A 13217-nucleotide genomic window follows, 5' to 3' on the forward strand; every position below is an offset into this window, starting at 1 on the left:
TGCATTGCGCCGGATGGGCGCATAGAGCTCTGCTACACTGCTCGTGGCGCAGGAGACTTTACACAACAAGGTCCACAACCCTTGCTGTGTCATGGAGGAGGGGCTGCTGCACCGAGGTGCGGGACATGCACAGGACGCGCCCGGGTGAAAACCAGGGCAAAAACAGGCCCAACTGCCCCCGTCAGATTCCAGAGGAAGCAGGGCTGAGTCATCCCTCTAACGGCTGCTAGTTTCATTAGGAGAAAAATGCAAGATGGGTGAGCGAAAATTACTTTGTCTGCTGTCTCAAGGGGACCTCGGAAAGGTCCATCTATTATCTAATTTCTTACTTCGTTGGAGCTCTAAAGAATGACATTCTCGTTGTTGAAGAGGAAGTGGGGCCAGGGGGTGAACACCCTGTAACTTCCCCGGATGACCAATGTAAGGAGGGAAATCGGGATGATGAAGCAGGAACTGGACCAACGAAAAAGTACGTGAGGAAAACAACAGTTACCATGAGAGATGGCCCTACCAAGGGCAGTAATGTTCTCATGGGATTTGTGAACTTAGACAATAGTATCTTGAATGCTGAGATAACCCAGATGTTGATTATTTTAAAGACGTATACAAAACCTTGATGAGTGAACTCTATCAGAAAGTGGAAACTTTAATAAACATTGTTGTTGTAAGATTACAGGATAGGTTGACCAAGAACAAGTAATCTGTTAAGGACTCGGACGTTTCGCTCGTTGAAGGTAAAAAAAATTAGCTTACGGACACCCATATCTTCGCTCACAATTGTCTAATGTGAGCGATGGAAAACACATTACCTTGTCCCCGAATCACCACCCTATAAAAGAATCAAAGTCATAATTGTAAAACAGTACTACATAGGAATTTAGTAAAAGGTTACCTATCACATATTATGACTGGAGCAATATGCTAAATGGATCAGCTTTTAGAAAAGGATGAGGGCCTTCATTTGGGCCTTATGTCTCAGCAGGGTAAACTATACAGAGAGCTAGGGATGGAAATCAGCCAATTATCCACACGGATAGGGCACAGAACCATATAGATAGTGCACACCTCACCCCAGATTCTCCTCCCCAGGTGGCCATTCTTACCAGAGTACCCCCACTGAGATCAGGTATGAGAGAATCAACACATCAATTGAAAAATAAAGTTCTTAATTGCTGTGACAAGCAGGTGAGAGATAGGGTGGCATTACCTGGCCTCATACATTAAAATGGTTAAAAGGAGTGGGTGAGCAATCAGAAGAAACCAGGAGAGGGGATTTTTGTGTTGTTATCAACTTCGATCAACCCAATATCGCTGGGCGGCTAATGAAAATAAGTTTGGAAGGGTATGACAGTTGCATTACATTCAGGATCAAGGTACTTAGGTTATTTTTATCTGTGGTTGCTAAATCAATTCCCAAGAACCTTACAAGGCATTCAATTATACACTTAGGCCAACAGGACATGGGTACATTTCTTCAGTAATCCAAGAGCCCCTCAATAGACTTTGTAATAACAACTGACTATCCACCTCAGTAGAGCTACCTTCTACTCACAGGTTGTGATTGTCCACCCCGGGTAGAGCTACCCTCTCACAGAACGTGGCTGTGCCTTTGGCAACCACTCAAGCCCCCATCATGGTAAAGGATAAGAACAATGCAATCAAGTTTTTGATTTGGAAAAAAGTGGGCCAAGGGAGCAAGAAATCAGATCATACATGGTCAAATTGTATCACTACTTTGTTCGGCTGTAGGAAAGATGGAATATAGCCAATTCCCTTTACATGGATGTTTGCATATCGTTTTTTTTTTTGCCCAGCCATACCTTCTGTTGCAGGCAGAGCTTTGTGGGATTTGGCAACATTGGTCTAATTAGATATTAACTGTAAACTTGGTTTTAAAAAAAACAAAACAAAAAAAAACATCCTGGTGCTAAACTTTTATATAATTAAAATTCTAAGACAGAGTCCTCTGAGCATTTACTGGGTCTGAAGGCCTTTTTGGATTCATATGCTGATAAGCAACACCTCCCATAGACAGTGGTCGGACTAGGGGATTTTAATATACATCCCTGTACCTATCATTTGTCATTTAAAATTTAAGGTTCACAATGAGCACCAATCAATGATTAAACAACATTTGGAGCACTCCAGACAAGAGGACCTCCTCTGCTCGATTTAGGCTGATCATAATGTAGTGTTTTCAGGACTGTCTAATAAGGAAACAAACGATCTGAGTGATGCAACACATCTACTGGCAGAAAATTCACAACTGCTATTGATTACAACTTTCTTTCTTCCTATCTTATTTTGTTAAGTGTTAGTTGGAATCTGTATAGTGACCATATTCCATTGTATCTTAGTACAGATTGGATGCAAGAGGGGGGAGGCTTAGATAAAGAAGGTCCATCTAAATCAAGCTGTTGTACCCAAAGACCAAGATCGTAGAATTAAATATAATATGGTGGTCCCAGAGGCTCTTATAGCTGTCCTAACAAACACCTGAGGACAGGACATTCGTATCTGTCTAGAGGAGAACTCTAAACTAGAGATATTATTAAGTGTCTATAACGGCTGTAAACACATTTAACTATATTTAACCCACAGGGGCAAATGCAGAGAATCCATCAGAAGATGCCTTAAGTATAAATGCTTTGAGGCCCTCCACAGTCTACTGGAAGCCTTGAAGAAAATATCGAGAGTTAAATCGAAGATTGCCCAATGTCAGAAAAAGTTAGTAATTACTGAACCGAAAAATTAAATTAAAAAAAGGCCTGGAAACAACTGTATGTCATTATCTTGTAGTGCTAGATTTTGGGAAATAGTCAATTGCCCTTTGTTTTGTTGGGAACAACAGAAGTGCAGTAAATTGCCATATCACCTCTGATAACCGAGTACAACATTTTGAAAAGATTTATGGTACTGTCCCTTACAAAGCCTCAGTTTCTAATAGGAAGAGTTTGGAAGGTAAATTTAATATAGAATTCCAGGTCTCAGAAGCGAATGAAGCAATTACTTATCTGTCCAAAAATAACACTCAAGACCAGATGGTGTACCCTCAGACTTATACAAACTAGATTATGCCGGCTGGGTGAATATATTAACTAAAGAAATAAAACAAAAGTGGGTGCCTCTCCGTCTTTGACAAGATCTATCATTAAACTGATATATAAAAAGGGGCAGAGGAAGGAACAACTTTGCTAAAGGCCAATACTGCTGATCGATTCTGTGGTAGAGGTTGGGGGGCAGGTCATCCTTTCCAGGCTATCCTTATGGCTGGATGAAAATAGTGGTATGTCTGATCTACAGTATGTTTTTAGGCTTCGTCGGGGTACCCTGGACCAGTGCTTAAACTTCTAGATGATAATATGAAAATACACAGTCGCTACAGGTGGCTCGCTTCATGTGGCCTTCATGGTCCTCATGTCGGACTTCGACAGAGTAAACGGGAGCAAATTATGGGCAACCCTCATTAATATGGGAGTTGATAGGGATATTGTGCAAGTTTGGCACAAACTACCAAGGATCTGATGGCTGTAGTAAGATATGATCACAATGGGAACTGAAACCACAACTTTCAAGATTCAGTGAGGGGGAGACAGGGGTGCATTTTAGCACTACTAATGTCTACATTGTGTATAAGCACATTATCCAACCTTACGTTCAGTATGTCAAGATATCGGACAGGTGAGATCTTACTTTATCCCTGCCCTACTGTCTTCCGATGATGCGGTGTGGATAGTAAGAACTGCTGCTGGGTTATAGCAGTGTCTTAACTCCTTTGCTGCCTTTATTAATAGCCTTTATTTAAGCACTAACTATATAAAATACATCACAAATACAGGTTTTGAGTCGCAGGGGCATGTGACAAAGAAAATGTATATTAGAGGGCTATGAGATTACCAGGGTGATGGCGTTACCCTATTTAGGTGTTTTATTTGACAATAGAGGCTCATTAGCCCCATTGGTGACTGCAAAAAGAAACTTGATGGCCAGGGTGGATACCTCGGTGTTTGATTATGCCTCCAGATTAGGTGCACAGCGCATTAAGTCGCTGGTAAATATCTATCAAGCTAACTGTATTTCTTTTGTGAGCTACGGTAGCGATATTTTGGGATACAGAGACACCTCAGAGTTGCAAGTTACAGAAAATACGAACCTGAGGCGATCATTACCAGTAGCTCAATCCAGCCCTTCCTTGCGTGAAACCTTTTCTCGCACAAAGAATTAGCATATATCTCAGATTTGCTCATACTGCGCCCATTACTTAGATGGATGTGAGTTTGGTTAAATACAGAGTTGGGACTGAATCGGACCATCCTGAAGGACTGTATGAACCCAGATAGGGAAGGTAAGCATTCCCTGACTAAGATAAATTAAAGCTGCACTTACTTAATTAGGGCACCCTGACTTGTTCAGGTTTCCAAAGCGGATTACTCATACTGATGTACCATAGGTAAAAATGTGTTATATATTCATAACCCAGAAAAAAAGAGAGATGAGGGAAATGGGAAAAACAGCTGTATGTGCCTATGTTATACTGACACGTCCATACACTGAACCATACCTTACAGTGGCAACAAACTCGCCATTGATTCTTTTTAACTTGAGTTAGGTTGAATTTACTGCGTTGTCTTTTGGCCTACCCTTGTGGCTGGAACAAGGTTGAAAATCTAGGACCATATGGCCGTGTCTCTCAGATCAAGACACTTTGAACTTTATGTGGTGGCCACTTTAGGGCATTGAGGCAAATATATATTCTCCCCCTAAGGAGAGGGAAATATTTCACCCAAGTAAGACCTGCGCCGACTTTCTTTTTTTTTTAAACAAACATTGCCTTCTGAATTTGTATAGATAATGTATCATGGTTTTTAACTGGAAACATTAAGCTTAGAAATGTACGTGTTATGTAAAACTTTCGATAAATCAGTCCTTTTTAGTTTTCCAGAACGGCTGTATGTTCTCTGTTTTATCAATAGTGGATGAACTTACTCTTATTAATTTATGTTTTATCACACTGTATGTGGTTTTTGCTGGAAATGTTCTATTTTGTTATTTATTTTTCTGTTTTAACTGATGAAAACCTTAATCTATAACCAAAACAAGACCTCATCGATTTTCATCATTATCTTGCTAGATTTCCTGTAATGTCTTAGTTCGCATGGCTTTTTTTTTTAACTGTATGTATCTTTTATGGTTTTAAGTAACTAAATAAAGATGACTGATTGACTGACTATAAAGAAGTCAAATTAATGAAGCTTATTGGCTCCCTGCTATAAAACAGAGACCAAACAAATATTCAGGCTGGTCAACTTCTTACTGTACACTTACAGAACTAATTCAGTTGGAGTCTTTATTTAGAGCTGGCCCGATTCAGCACCCCCTAATTTTGGATCACGATCAAGTCCAAGAATGTCCCTTGTAGTATCATCACAGGGGAAAATTACAACCCAAATCTGACATTTACATGTTGGAAAAAATTAATAATTCTTGGTTTTGGGGTTTTTGTACCTAATTACAGCATAGCTTGCCTCTTTCAACTTAATATCTGGCAACATTTACCTGCGGAAAAAAAAATCAGAGTGTGTTACTATCACACAACTTAAATTGCTGGGAGTGGGCACAAACAGTGTTAGAAGGTTAACTTGTAAAAAGGACTTCAGTAATTGTCATTATAAAGCACAGCTTTTAACATGAGTTAAGAAAACAAAGGGAGTAACCCACAACATTGAAAATATACCCAAAAGGTAATGATATATATAATAATAAAAATCGGCTATGGCCAGGGTCACTGGACTTGCACAGCAAGGGATAACTTAATTATCTGGAAAGGGTTTTCTAAATTATGTTGCACGAAAATGCAAAATAAGTGGCATAATGTGGCACATTTTGTAATAAATGAATTTATACTATTTGTCATTTTTACACATATTAACACTATAGGGATAAAGGTTTCACCTTATTCGTAATAGCTTAACACACAAATACAGAAATATGCATCTGAAAAGTGAACAGTCAATCTTTGCAAAGTGACTTCTGTTGCACAGCAACAAGCATTGCCGCATTTTTAGTAACTTTTGATCCAACTGACCTAGCAACAATTGTTTTCGTTAAAACCTGCAAATTATGCAGCAAATGATTGATTATGTGGCAGATCAATAATGATGCGAAAAACGTTGCAGAAACGTATAGTACCAGAGGCCCTGGCTTTTACACATTTGACGGAAACAAACCCACAACCCTTTACACAGTTCTTAACCAATTCAGATTAATCATTATTACGTCAAGACTCCTTGCAATATTCAGAAATAGAGAAGGTATTTGTATAGCACTATGATTAAAAAAAAAGCAATTGATTTGTTTCAATACTTTTGAAATTTGTTCCTTTAAGGTCTTGCGGACCAGACAGCACAAGCAGTCTAGCTGCAAAAGGCCTTTTGTGGGCTTAACAAAAACCTAACTGGATTTAAAGACTGTTCAGTGCTTAGCACTAGTTTGATCTATTCGAACTCTAATTTGCTTTCTTATTATGGGATGGGTTCCTCTTCTTGTGCTGGTCCCTCCTGGGGAGCATGGCATCTTTATCATCTTTTTGATTAGCTAACTTCTTTTATCCACTGCTCATCTTTAGGGAACAATGTTTACTTTTTGTTTAAACACTCCACAAGAGTGCATATGTTTTGCAGCTCCCTCCTTCATGTGCTTCCCCCCTTCATGCACCAGGTTGCTCTCTCCCTTGTGTACTTCTTGCAATCTCTCTCATGTGCTTCTCCCTTCCAAACTTTAAGTTGCTCTCTCTTGTATGCATCTCCCTATCCCTGTGTTGATCTCTCCATTGCATGCTGCGTTTGCCCCTCCTCCTCCCACTCTTCCATAGCTCCCTGAGCCCCTCACAGACCATATATATGGAAAATGTCACTTACCCAGTGTACATCTGTTCGTGGCATGTTGCGCTGCAGATTCACATGCTGTGCACTGTTCCTGCCATCTAGTGTTGGGCTCTGAGTGTTACAAGTTGTTTTTCTTCGAAGAAGTCTTTTCGAGTCACAGGACCGAGTGCCTCCTCCCTTTCGGCTCCATTGCGCATGGGCGTCGACTCCATCTTAGATTGTTTTCCCCACATAGGGTGAGGTAGGAGTTGGTAGAATAAGGATACTAAAGATGCCCATGCAATGGAGTAGATATGTATGTACATAACGTGTAGTAAAGGAATATTTATTTACATATTTACAATTTACATGCAACTAAAACGGCTACAGGCTCCTGGGGAGGTTGGAGGGCGCATGTGAATCTGCAGCGCAACATGCCACGAACAGATGTACACAGGGTAAGTGACATTTTCCGTTCGATGGCATGTGTAGCTGTAGATACACATGCTGTGCATAGACTACAAAGCAGTAATCCTCCCAAAAGCGGTGGTCAGCCTGTAGGAGTTGAAGTTGTTTGAAATAATGTTCTTAATACAGCCTGTCCTACTGTGGCTTGTTGTGTTGCTAACACATCTACACAGTAATGCTTAGTAAATGTATGGGGTGTAGACCAGGTGGCTGCTTACAAATCTCTGTCATTGGTATATTACCAAGAAAAGCCATTGTGGCACCTTTCTTTCTAGTGGAGTGTGCCCTTGGTGTAATGGGTAATTCTCTTTTAGCTTTAAGGTAACAGGTCTGAATGCATTTGACTATCCATCTGGCAATGCCCTGTTTGGATATAGTGTTACTTGCATGGGGTTTTTGGAAAGCTATGAACAATTGTTCTGTTTTACGAAATTGTTTTGTTCTGTCAATGTAATACATTAGCGCTCTTTTTATGTCTAATGTATGAAATGCCCTTTCTGCTACTGGGTCTGGTTGTGGAAAGAAGACTGGGAGTTCAACAGTTTGGTTTAGATGAAACGGTGATATGACTTTTGGTAACAAACTGTGGATTTGTACGGAGAACCACTTTATGTTTATGTATTTGTATAAAGGGTTCTTGGATAGTTAATGCCTGTATTTCGCTAACTCTTCGTAGTGAAGTGATGGCTATTAGAAAGGCTACTTTACAAGTCAAAAATTGGATTTGACAAGAATGCATGGGTTCAAATGGTGGACCCATGAGTCGTGTTAGAACAATATTAAGATTCCATGAAGGTACTGGTGGTGTCCTTGGGGGTATGATTCTTTTTAGTCCTTCCATAAAGGCTTTAATAACTGGGATTCTAATAAGCGATTCAGTATGTTTAATCTGCAGATAAGCAGATATTGCAGTGAGATGGATTTTAATGGAAGAAAAAGCTAGATTTGATTTTTGTAAGTGTAGTAAATAACTTACAATGTTTTGTATGGAGGCGTCTAGCGGCGTAATTTGATTAGCCTGGCAGTAGAAAACAAACCTTTTCCATTTATTAGCATAACAATGCCTTGTTGTGGGTTTTCTTGCTTGTTTAATGACCTCTGTACACTCTTTTGAAAGGTTTAGATATCCGAATTCTAAGACTTCAGGGGCCAGATTGCTAGGTTGAGCGATGCTGGATTCGGGTGTCTGATCTGTTGTTTGTGTTGTGTTAACAGATCTGGTCTGTTTGGTAGTTTGATGTGCGGTACTACCGAGAAGTCCAACAGTGTGGTGTACCATGGTTGGCGAGCCCAGGTTGGTGCTATGAGTATTAGTTTGAGTTTGTTTTGACTCAGTTCGTTGACCAGAAAAGGAATGAGCGGGAGAGGGGGAAAAGCGTAAGCAAATATCCCTGACCAGCTGATCCATGGAGCATTGCCCTTGGACTGAGGGTGTGGGTATCTGGACGCGAAGTTTTGGCATTTTGCATTTTCTTTTGTTGCAAACAGATCTATGTTTGGTGTCCCCCAGCGGTAGAAGTGATCTTGTAGAATCTGGGGATGTATTTCCCACTCATGAGTTTGCTGGTGATCTCGACTGAGATTGTCGGCTAACTGATTGTGAATGCCTGGTATATATATTGTGCTATCAGGCAAATGTTGTTGTGAATTGCCCAATGCCATATTTTTTGTGCTAGGAGACACAGCTGTGACAAGTGTGTCCCCCCCCCTGTTTGTTTAGATAATACATTGTTGTCATATTGCCTGCCTTGACAAGAATGTGTTTGTGGGCTAGAAGGGGTTGAAAGGCTTTTAGTGCTAGAAAGACTGCTAGCAGTTCTAAGTGATTTATGTGAAGTTGTTTTTGTTGACTGTCCCATTGACCTTGTATGCTCCGATTGTTGAGGTGTGCTCCCCACCCAATCATGGAGGCATCTGTTGTGATAATGGCGTGAGGCACTGGGTCTTGAAAAGGCCGCCCTTTGTTTAAATTTACAGGGTTCCACCATTGAAGCGAATAGAGCGTTTGGCGGTCTATCAACACTAGATCTTGGAGTTGACCCTGTGCCTGCGTCCATTTTGTTGCTAGGCACTGTTGTAAGGGCCGCATGTGTAGCCTTGCGTTTGGGACAATAGCTATGCATGAGGACATTATGCCTAGTAGTATCATCACAAACCTGACCGTGTATTGTTGGTTTGGCTGCATGCTTGATCTTATATTTTGAAATGATTGAACTCTTTGTGGACTTGGAGTGTCAATTGCTTTTTGTGTGTTGAGTGTTGCTCCCAAGTATTGCTGTATTTGGGATGGTTGTAAATGTGATTTTTGGTAATTCATTGAAAACCCTAGTTTGTGTGGATTATCTATTACATATTGCGTGTGAATTTGACATTGTCGTTGAGTGTTGGCTTTTATTAACCAATCGTCTAGATACGGGAATACGTGCATGTGATTTCTCCTTATATGAGCTGCTACTACAGCTAGGCATTTTGTAAATACCCTGGGGGCTGTTGTTATTCAGAATGGCAACACTTTGAATTGGTAATGTTTGCCTTGTATTACAAACCTGAGGTATTTCCTGTGAGATGGATGGATGGGTATGTGAAAATATGCATCTTTTAGATCCAGTGTTGCCATGTATTCCCCTTGTTTTAGTAAGGGGACTACGTCCTGTAGTGTTACCATGTGGAAATGATCTGATTTGATGAAGAGATTCAGTGTTCTGAGATCTAAAATAGGCCTTAACGTTTTGTCTTTCTTTGGGATAAAGAAATACAGGGAGTAAACCCCTGTTCCTTTCTGGTGATAAGGTACTAGTTCTATGGCTTCTTTTGCTAGTAGTGCTTGGACCTCTATTTGTAATAGGTCTAAGTGTTGTATTGACATTTTGTGTGTTCTTGGGGGAACATCTGGAGGGAATCTTGTAAACTCTATGCAGTAACCATGTTGGATAATTGATAGAACCCATGTGTCCGTGGTAATGTGTGCCCAATTGTAGTGGTATTTTGTTAATCTCCCCCCCACCTGTGATATGTGTTGGGGAAGTGTGACATTGAAGTCACTGCTTGCTACTAGGGGTTTGCTTGGCAGGCTGGAATTTCCCTCTTCCTCTTGGGAACTGTCCTCTGTAGGAACCACAAAACCCCCCTCTCTGGTACTGAGACTGGTAAGTGGGTTTTGTTTGAGAGGTGGATGTTTCTGAGGGTTGCTGTCTAAACCCTCCCCTAAACTGTGGTTTCCTAAATGTTCCCCTGTATTGAGAGGAGTAGAGCGCGCCCATGGCTTTGGCCGTGTCCTTTTTCATTTTTTCTATTGCGGTGTCCACTTCCGGCCCGAATAGCTGATGTTGATTAAACGGCATATTCAATACCGCCTGCTGCATCTCTGGTTTAAACCCAGAACTTCGCAGCCATGCATGCCTTCTAATTGTTACTGCTGTATTGACAGTCCGTGCCGCTGTATCAGCAGAGTCTGGTTGTTTGATATGGCCTGTCCTTCTTCCACCACTTGTTGGACACGTTTTTGATTCTCTTTGGGTAGATGTTGGATGATGTCTTGCATCTCGTCCCAATATGCTCTGTCATAGCGGGCAAGGAGGGCTTGTGAGTGGGCAATTCGCCACTGATTGGCTGCTTGCGATGCCACTCTTTTCCCTGCTGTGTCGAATTTACGACTTTCCTTATCAGGGGGGTGGCGCATCCCCGGATGACTGCGAATTTGCCTGTTTTCTTGCAGCCCCCACAACCACTTAGTCCGGAGGGAGCTGTTGTGTAATAAACACAGGGTCTGACGGGGGCGGTTTATATTTTTTCCTCGACCCTTGGCGTGATGGCTCTCCCTTTTACTGGTTCTTGGAAAACCTGTTGTGCATGTTTAAACATGCCCAGTAACATTGGCAGGCTTTGGTACGATGCATGCGTGGAGGCCAGAGTGTTAAACAGGAAGTCATCCTCCACTGGTTCTGAGTGCATTGTTACATTGTGAAATGTTGCTGCTCTGGCCAATACCTGCGTGTTGGACGTATTGTCCTCTGGCGGTGAAGGTTTTGTTGGATAACACTATGGACTGTTGTCCGAAACTGGTGGGTCATATAGATCCCAGGGGTCCGCATCGTCGTGAGTCATCCCAGTATGTGTGGGTGACTGTGCCATTGGTGTACCCACTGGTGACAACTGCGGTGATTGAACTGGGGACGTTTGTGGTGAGAAATGTGGGGGTGGTGAATTTTCTCTAACCACCTTGGCTTTTGGTTGCATCTCAGTCTCATTAAAAGCCAGTTTTCTTTTGAACTTGAGCGGAGGGATGGTTTGTATTTTCCCTGTGTCTTTCTGGATTTGTAGCCTTTGCTGAGTTTGGTCATGCTCTTCCAAATCCATTTCCTGCTCGAATCTGTGCCTTTCTTTGAGCTGTAGAGAGAGCCCCTGCTCTTCCATGTAGGAAGTCTTTTTCGGCTCCGAAGCTGTTTTTTTCGGTACCGAAACCCCAATGGAAATTGTCGGTCTCGGTTCCGATGGGCTTTTTCGAGGTTTGCTCAACTAGATCACTCAATGCAGACTCCTTTCAGTGCCGGTTTCTGGACCCGAGTCGGAAGTCTTCGGCAATATTTTGGCCTTTTTCGATGCCGATGTTACTTGGTCACCGTCTTTTCTGTGGGTCGAGCCCATGGCCTTCCGGCAGTGGCGTCCCAGAGGCCTTTTGTTTTTTGATCTGACCTTGGTTGTGGGACGGGGCAGGTGTACTCACTTTTTGCGCCGCCGTCGATTGTCGATCCCCGTCGGCTCCTCCGAGTCCGAACCCTGAATGGATATTCGCATTTCTTCTTCTTCGACGTTGAGATGTTGAGATGTTGTGTCGGCTTCGACGCCATCTGTAACTGTCTTGCGCGTCGATCTCTTAAGGTCTTCTTGGATCAAAACGCTCTGCAGTCCTCACAAGTATCCTCTGTGTTCGGGCGATAAACACAGGTTACAGACCCGATGCTGGTCTGTATAAGGATACTTGGCGTGACACTTCGGACCGAAACGGAAGGGGGTCCGGTCCATGAGTCTTCGACGACAGGTGTGGTCGGGCCGACCTGGCCTTGCTTAAATGCAGAATGCCAGAAGGGCCGCCGAAGCGGTCTTGTTTTCGGTGCCGATGTGATGATACTAAACCGGACCCGAACGTAAACAATACCAGCGAATTTAGATAATTTTCTACATGTTCCTGATTCGAATTACGGAGCGAAGAGGAACACGTCCGAATCCAATGGCGGAAAGAAAACAATCTAAGATGGAGTCAACACCCATGCGCAATGGAGCCGAAAGGGAGGAGTCACTCGGTCCTGTGACTCGAAAAGACTTCTTCGAAGAAAAACAATTTTTAACACTCCGAGCCCAACGAACGAGTTACTTACCTTCGGTAACGACTTTTCTGGTGGATACATTAGCTACCTGTGGATTCCTCACCTCATGAATACTCCCATGGCGCCAGCATTCGACGGAAATCTTCTTACTAGTCTCTGCACGTCGACGAGGACGTCACTGTCTCGCACGCGACGCCGTCTGACGTCATACAGGCAATAAGAGGTCCTCGACGACGTGCGGACGTCAGTACCAATCATTTTTTACGTGCATGAGAACAACCAGGCAATGCAATGAAAGAACAAAGCAACATCCATTATATTGTAAAAATACACCACATTGTATGAATAACTGTAAATCTTTTTTTATGTACATATATATATATATATATATATATAAAACTCTTTCTTTTAAAATATATACACACACCAAGTATATACATAAAGATATATACACATATACCTATATATATATAAATATATTATATATATACATCTATTGCACCCTCAAAGATCAAGAGGAGCTCACTCAAGGATTACTTGGCAAGACCATAAAGGCAACGGG

At 42.0% G+C, this 13217-nt stretch overlaps 1 protein-coding gene across 6 annotated transcripts in view; it reads right to left on the minus strand.

Moving 5' to 3' along the window:
- The window catches only part of HIC2 (HIC ZBTB transcriptional repressor 2), a 262898-nt gene that overhangs the window by 12894 nt on the left and 236787 nt on the right, over positions 1-13217 (minus strand). Inside the window, exon 1 of one of the 6 annotated variants that reach the window (XM_069215224.1) lies at positions 5506-5541. The exons of the other annotated variants lie outside the window; for them this stretch is intronic. The gene's annotated coding sequence lies outside the window, so the exon portion shown is untranslated. Of the gene's footprint in view, positions 1-5505; positions 5542-13217 lie in introns of those variants that run through there. 6 annotated transcript variants of the gene reach the window in all.

The sequence above is a fragment of the Pleurodeles waltl genome, chromosome 11, assembly GCF_031143425.1.
Source record: "Pleurodeles waltl isolate 20211129_DDA chromosome 11, aPleWal1.hap1.20221129, whole genome shotgun sequence".
Taxonomy (NCBI): domain Eukaryota; kingdom Metazoa; phylum Chordata; class Amphibia; order Caudata; family Salamandridae; genus Pleurodeles; species Pleurodeles waltl.